This window comes from Limulus polyphemus, unplaced genomic scaffold (assembly GCF_000517525.1).
Source record: "Limulus polyphemus unplaced genomic scaffold, Limulus_polyphemus-2.1.2 Scaffold2978, whole genome shotgun sequence".
NCBI lineage: Eukaryota > Metazoa > Arthropoda > Merostomata > Xiphosura > Limulidae > Limulus > Limulus polyphemus.
The window spans coordinates 53,158-61,588 of NW_013668588.1; the positions used below are offsets into that span (position 1 = coordinate 53,158).

General features: G+C 38.4%; 1 protein-coding gene across 4 annotated transcripts in view; it reads left to right on the forward strand.

Annotated features, from left to right (window-relative positions):
- Positions 1-8,431, forward strand: part of LOC106468356 (coiled-coil domain-containing protein 148-like) — a 123,043-nt gene that overhangs the window by 29,566 nt on the left and 85,046 nt on the right. The gene's annotated exons all lie outside the window — the stretch shown is intronic.

The window sequence follows — 8,431 nt, forward strand, 5'->3', positions numbered from 1 at the left end:
CACTTTGTAAAGACTAATGGTCAGTTTTATATTATTGGATATGGTAACATGAGTGCACATGTGCAGCGTCATTGTAACTTCTGTTAGTAACTTTTGTTAGTCTGGCATGGGTAAAAATTCAATATAATAAAAATAATAAATATAAGTAGAGCATAATGTTAGGAGATTTAAGCTATTTAGTGTAACATATGTGTTATAATGTGTACTCATTTTAGAACGAAAAAGGCATAATTTTTATTTATTTCCTAATTTTTTATGGTGGTTATGAGATCAGTCAAATCAACCTAACCTGTACAGAGATTCCATAGTGAAAATAACAGATAAAATATAAATCTGGATGTTATGAAGATTTTGAATGTGAAATTTGAAAATTTTCTGATGCATGAAAGTATTTTTAATCTTCAAATGAAAATTACATTGCATGTTGGATAGGCAACATGCAAAAAAAAAATGACATAAGAAAAACATTGTTTAACAAACCTTAAGACTTAATAAAAAAATCTGATATTTTGCATATAAAAGCCTTGTAATGTTTACTGGTAATCTGCCAAATTTTGTGAACATGTACTTACTAAGTTAAAAGTTATAGCATGAAAACAAGCACAAAATGGTTATGAGGTTGGTCCCAGGAACCAAGCCCATGCTGAAAGAGTTATTCCTTGGAATCCTTCCCAGTTCTGTGACCTTTCTCCCATTATTCTTATGAGTTGGATTCGCCAGTTGATTTGCTGTCTTATTCTTCCCAATCTCTTGATGATTGTCGTCTTTTCTATGTATCTTCCCATCAAATTTGTCACCTTACCATGTCCCTGGCTGCTCATTTCCATCATCTGTTGGAGGACATCATTAACACTAAAATGTAGACAACTCTACATACTTTTACTGCTCATTATCTTCATCACCTAGCCATTTCTTTTTCTGTGGGGTTTCATCTGCCTTATGTCATCGTTTTGCACTTTGCAATGTTTCTTTGATTGGGTAAGTGCTCCTTTTTCTGTGCCAGTGCTTTTGTCGCTTAGTCGGATCCCACTCAGTGGCGAGTGTTGCCTGACTAGCTATACTTGTTCTGAAATCTGCACTATAACACTTGTGTGTCATATACACCCACTATTGAGACGGGGTGGTCTGCAAGACTGTAGGCATGCCTCTTGGTGTTTTGCTGCATAAAAATGTTTATACTGAACTGTACATTCGTGGAATAACATGAAAAAAGCAGACAGGGATTATTGCCTATCCCAGATGATCTGTATATTGTAGGTCACAATATCAACATGCTTTTCAAAATAAGGTATCACAGTCACCCATTGCACTGTCTCTAGTGCAGCATTCCTCCTGACTGTCCAATATGTTGTTTCCACCTTTTGCTAGTGGAGTATGGGAGTCCTTACCAGTTCCTAGCCACTGGGGTGGTGGACCACTGAGGCTTCCTCCTGAGGTGTGCTCAATCCCATTTGGTTGAGAGTAGGGCATTGGTATTCTGCTGGTGTAGAAGGTGTTGAGCTTTTACTACAGCAGATCTGCTGTACAATTTCACATGCCATCAGGTGTTGGATGATGCATTCTGCCAACATGCAGTTTGTCCCTCCTGCTGAGGCACCCTGCTTCCTACCATTCCCTGGATGTTAGTTCTCAACAGATATGGTGATGATTGGAGCTAGGCCAGCCACATAAGCTAAGTCCTCGCATGTGTGTGGCCAGGTACCCTCTTCCAACTGCAAACTGGACGATACATTCCCAATGCCACCTTGTGGTGGACATGAGATGCATCCCCACTTTGCTGTCCACCTTCTTACTGTCACCTAGATGTCAGTTCCTAGTAGATATAATGCTGGTTGTGTTGGATGTGTGCACATGATGATGTGGATCCTTGGTAGGGAGGCACATCCTCCCTACCAGTATCCGTATCCAAGGTGAAAGATCGAGGACCCTCTTCCTGTCATGAGTTGAATATTCCTATCATGGTTTGTCTGGTGTTGGTTGTGGTTAGTCTCCCATTTACAGTCTTACAAGTCCTACCCACTCTAAACTGGTGGTCCCCGTATTTCATACGTGTGGCCGGGTACCCTCTTCCTACCATGGACTGGACAATAAATTCTCTATGCTTCCTGGTGAGGGACTGAAAATGCACTCTCACGTTGCTGTCCATCATTCTACCATACCCTGGATGTTGGTTCCTGGCAGATGTGGTGATAGTTGTGTTTAAGCTGGGGAGGTCCCTCCATTGTTTCTGCTCTTATTGCAACACAATTTCTCGTGGGCACAAAGTATAGCTGGCTCAAAAGTGGTGTAGTCTCCCACAGGGGTGTTGCCTTCCATTTATTCACACTCTCCATGGTCTTCCTTTGGGTGCTTTATAAAGGGAGATCATCATCTCACCAGACCCTCCACCAACTCGATGTGAGATTATAGTGATTTGTGAGAGAGTTAAGATATTGTATCGGAAGTTAACTCACATTTCTCACCCATCCTTCCCACTTCTAGTGTCAGTTTTGTATGCACTGATTAATCTCGAAGTGATTTTGGGCTGCACAGTAGAGTGAGCACTATTGACAATAGAAGTTGTGTCACACTCTTGTTGGTGGAGGATTGCTGCATGATCATTTACATGATAGCATACATCTCAAGGGAATAAACATGAGGGTAGGTGTGAGTATCAAGGCTAGTGGTGAGCAAAAATTTGTGCATAAAGAGGGCAGTGTAAGTTGAGAAAAGCCATTTGTGAAAGGAGGTAAGTATCTATCAGAAATACATTTTCAGTTTAGGAAAATGTTAACTTTGGGCTTTATTATTTTATCTAGATTGCAGAAGAATAATGGGGAGCTTGTTTCAGGTGTTGCAAATAGTTAGTGTATTGGATAGTCTTCCTATATGTTTTCTGTTTGAGTGATGGAATGAAAAGGTTAAAAATAGAATCTTGAATGTTATTGGTAATAGGTTTAACATTTGTAAGCAGACTGGCTTTATTATAGTTTATAAACATTTCTAAACTTATTTGATACCATGATATGTGAAGTTACACTGAATTATTTTGAAATTTTATTGGATAGGTAAATGGATATGAAAGGTTATTAGTGTTGTTGTTTTTCTATGGATGAAAATGACTCCTTATCACTTATTTTTCTTGTGTTTTTAGTTGACAGCACACCACATAATCGGGCAAACCATATTTTGTTAGCATTAACATGAGACATTTTTGTCTTGTTTAAAATTCAAATTCACTTGGTTATTTAGTGCATTATATGATACATTGTTTTAGTAAAACAGACATAGATCTTGCAGTTTATTCATTTGAAGGGGAATAGTTAAATGTTTTTGTACATCTTGATAAACTTTGACGTATCTAATGTTATTACTATAGAATCTGATGGATGAAAGAGTTATTGAAATATGCAGCTTGTTAGGAATAACATATTATAATTCTCCACAGAAGATTGTGCTGCAGTTTTGTAGAATTCCTTCCAGAGAAAAAAAAAATTAAAGTTTACTTATAACTTTAAATTCTGTTATGATACATAATCTCTCCCACATCTAGCTTTCCCAATTCAGGACTGTCCTCTATGTATGAACATTTTTGCTCACCACTAGCCTTGAGGCATCCACCTAATCTCACATGATATTACTGCATTGTTATGTGCAAATGAGCAAGGAACAACCCTCCACCAATAGGTGTGTGACATTACCACCTAGCACAGCTGGCTCTCTCTATATCAATTGTTCAATCATCATGACTCGATTTGACACTCGTGTGTTAAGACGTTTTTTGTGCTCGCATTAGATTTTTCAACATCATTTGGTTGAATTATTTACAAAACCAACTGTTGTGGAAATATCTTTTTACTTTGAAACAATTCTGCCTCTGCAGGCTTTGTGGCTCTTATTTTTCACAACGTGAATTATATACTGCATAGTGTTGAACATCTAGACTTTGTTCACTCTAGACAGACTATCACAATGGTGTTGGGTGTCTCTATATATGTTAGGGGATATGGTGACTATTGTATAGTAAATGGTGGAGTGTTGCATGTGGCCTGAGTCTTTTTTTTAGGTCTTGATACAGACTTTTCTCCTCCTATAATTCCCATCCGTGAGGACATGGATTTTAGGCAGTCATTTCACACTATTTAAATTGGCAAACAGTTCTTCCAGTTTTCTTCTCTCCTATTTTTACTATTCTTTTCTTTCCCTTCTCCAGTCAAACCTTTCTTCAGAATATTATATTTTTTCCTCATTCCCCTGATATCCGAGTTTCAACTTTACTCTGATACTGTTATTCCTTATCCTCTTCAACTAGTTGCACATTTGCTTTGTCTTGCAATCAGGCTGAGGCCCTTTTCTTGGGCACCCAAACTATGGAGTCTTTTTTTTTCAGGCTTGGGGTTTTGATACATTATCCTTTATTAGTCTTTCTTATGCTCAGTTTTTTGTTTTTACCTTACCCTCACTATCCTTTACATCATCTATATTCCATAAATATTCTTTTGGAAGTAACTCTGAGGGGTTTTAACAGACACCCATCTCCTTCCTTTTTCTACATTTGCACATTCTCCTTCCTCAACCTTGTCCCCTCTCACTTGATTACTCTGTTGCTTGGACTTGTTGGGAGGGGGTCATTCTTGCATAAGTATATTTACCTCCCTCTTTTCTCAGAGATATTCATCTGGCTCCTTTCTTATGTCAATGGATGTTTGGTGGGGTATCTGATTCCATGTTGTCATTGTCTGAGGGCATGCACCAACATTTTTCCTTGATTACCCTTGTGTCCCATCTTTTCCAAGCTACTTCCCTTCCTCCAGACTCCTTTCAAGTCCCATTTCTTCCGTTCCTCTTCTGCCATCTGTTCTTCCTCTATCTGTATGTTTCAGCATCAACAGTCTTGTCAGTGACTATCTTCTAAGGTCAGGATCAATGTGGGCTTGTTAGGCTCAATTTTTAGACCAAAAGATTCCTTTTGTGTCAGATTCTGTCTGTTAACTTTATCCTTCATTTTTCTTCTCCTATTCCTTTATCTTCACTTTCTGTTCTTTTCCCTCCTCCAAGTGATTCTGTCTCCCACAAGCATCTCTCCAAGGCAATTTCAGACCTTTTAACCCAGGATGCTATTGAAAGGGTTTCACATCCTTATCAGAGATTTTATTCCTATCTGTTTGTCATTCTCCAGTACACCAGGGATTGACACCCGGTCATCATTTTGTCCTGTCTGTTTCAGTTTCTTTCCCTTCCTCAGTTTAATGTGATGAATTTTCTTACCCTCTGGTCTTTTTCTCCAGAGTTGGAGAGGACTACGGTCAATGTCTCTGATGTTTATTTTCACATTCTCATCTCCCCAGCATCCAGACTTTATCTTCAGTCTGTACATTGTGGTCAAGTTTATCATTTCCAAGATCTTTCTTTTGGTCTGGCTCTGCTGTTTTGATTCCATTCTGTTCACCTGTCCTCCTTATAAGTTTATTACTGGGAGTGGTGCATTTATTGCTGCTCATCTTGGTGTGATTCATTCTCATCCTTCTATTCCCCATCTATCTGTGTTCTTCACTTGGCTTTTTGACCAAGGCTGGTCGTTCTTGACTATTGCTGGTTATTTGGTGGCTGTCTTGACTACTTTCTGGTTTTCCTGTTATGTCAGGTTGTTTTCTTTCCAGCCCTTTTCATTCTTCCAGCCTACCTGACTGAGTCTTTAATGTTATTCTCCATCCCTTACCCTACCTCCCTTTTCCTTATATCATTTGTCTCTTACAACTTATTTTCTCCTCCTACTCGCTTGTGGTCATTGTCATTCTGATGTCTATACACCATCAATTCTTCTTTCATTCTGTTCCATTGCCCCTATATCCTTCTATCCATGAATCCTGCTTTTCATCTTAAAATGTCTGCAGTACTCCTATATCTCTTCTTTTCATTCTCATCTTTATTCCCATTCAGATCCAAATTTCCTCATCTATCATGTTTGTGTGGTCTTTTGTTATTTGGTCCATCTCTTCCTTCCATGGAATCCTTCATCCACTCGTGATCTTTCTTCTGTTACTCTCTCTGGATGGGTCCAACAACTTGTCCAGTTGGTATATTCTTTATTGGATAGATAAGCATGTCAGAATTTCCAGTTGGGCTCCCATCAAATTTGCTGATTCACTATCCACTTCCATCATTCATTGGAGAAGATTGTTCAGGCTAGCATATGGATAATCCCTCACAACTTTGTTGCACATTATCCCAATCTTCTGGCCATTTCTCTCTATTCAGGCTATGGACTTCATCTAGTCACTATTCTTCATCATATAGTGTCTCACTGTGTCTTTCTTTTTTCTCTTACCCTTTTTTCACTGAGTCCTCTAGTCCCTTACAGGATCCCACTCAGTGATAAGTGTTGCCTGCCAGGGTATACTTAACCAAAATGTACACAGTGTAGGGCCATTCTGGCCCATTAAAGTACTCAACCATGAAATGGGGTGGTCCCAAAGACTGCTCAAGGTATCCTTGCATTGCTAATTTTCCTAAACAATGACTCAATCCAGACCATATTCACTCATGAGTAAAGCAGGCAGGGGATTCCTGGCCATCCTCCATGCCTAGTTTAAAACCTAGTGCTGGCCCGCTTTTAAAAATATGAATCTCGTGATCACCCTTTTCACTATTTTACAGTGATGCACTTCTTCGTACTCCCAGTTGTGGTTTCATACCACCTTTTTTCTCTTTTAGTGGAGCATGAGAGTTTTTGCAACTCCCAACTTCCTTGCCACTGGGGTGTGACTAATTCCATTCAGTTGGAAGTAGAGCAGTGATGTTCTGTATGTGTAGTACATTTCACACTTCTGGCTGGTTTTTTTCCCATCCTAGTGCTACCCAGAAGTTGAGTTCTTGGGTGTTCTGGTGTTGGATTAGTGCAGGATCAACCAACATAAGTCCTCACTCAGTTGCAAGGTAGATGTTAATTTTCTGTTCTTCCTCACTGGGCTTGAGGTGAAGATGGTAGGGACTCGCTATTTACGGTCTGATGTACCTTAGCCACCCTACACATGTAACTTTTTTCCAAAGCCTGATACAGCATTTGAACTGTGCTTTTAGCTTCTGCCCATTCTTGCATGACTTTCATTTCTTTTCTTTCCAGGTGAATAATGTACCTTGGTACAGAGGAGGTGTAGTCTCCTGCCTTAGAAATTTTCAAAATGTGCTGTGCTTTTTATGAAGGACTAATGTTATATCAGTTAAATGTTCACATTTAAGGTTCAGAAAATACCTATGATTTTAAGCATATTAGAAAAGATGAAGAGGTATCATTAAGGCTTGGTTCCAAATGTCTCCTTTACCTGCAATTTTCTTTTGTTCTCTATTTAGCAGAGAACAGTGAAGTTTTTATCACAAGGTGTCTCATTACACATTTGAAATATAGGTAAATACTAGAATGATTTCTGTTATTTTGGTTTGAGTTTGTATTATTTCATATTTAAAATATAATGTACCAAATGGTTTTGCTCTTGTAGTTCAAGAAGATCATTGTTAAATGGATGTATCATCCAGGTGGCCTGTATGTGTTCTTAAGAACAAATGAAAGTTTATGTATTCCTTGGCAATAGTGAAAGTTTAGAGGCTAATAGATTTAATTTTCATTGTTGGTTTGAGGAGGAGAATGAAAAAGAGAAGGGAGGAAAAGTGTGATATGTAGGCACGTCATATTTTCTACTTGCTTTTAGTTACATAGGAGTTTAAAAGGAGGGCAAGGGGGCAGTCGCCCCTGTGTGAAGGGGCACAAAATTTCTTCTGGCCTATAATGCCTATTACTTATTAATTATGTCCTTCCCTAGGATATAGCGCAACTCGCCTATGTTAAGTAAATACGACATGTTATTTGTGTGTATTACGCTTGCAGTTTTAACATTTAAAAGCTGCCCACTGAAATACAGTGAGACTGAATTGATATACAGAAGTAAATTACACTATTCCATCATTCATCTGTAGATCAAATACAAGTCCTAGAGTACAACTTACAAGTAAGTGTATGTTCAACAAAAAGAAAATACGAGATTGATGTAACATATTAACTGGTATGCAAGATTGGCAATATATGCAACAGGCAAGGCCCAGATCTAGATCTAGTAAACATTATAGGCCTAATGTAGTGGTTTGTAATTGTATTGACTGATTGAAAATCATGTCTTACCCAACTAATGTACAAGACTTTAGGTCCAATTGCAGTTATAACTTTATTTCTAGACCCTAGGTCCATCATCATACAAATTGTAGCCCATATTATTGGCATTCTTAGACCTATACTAACTATTAAACTACGCATTGGACTGAGACAAATCTAATGAATAAGTTAATAGATCTGGATGTAACATTTTTTCTAAAGGTAGGCCTAATAAATGTAAATCTAGAATTGATGAGGCAGGGTTATATGTAGATCTGGGTAGATTCAATACAGGGTGCTTTCAATCTA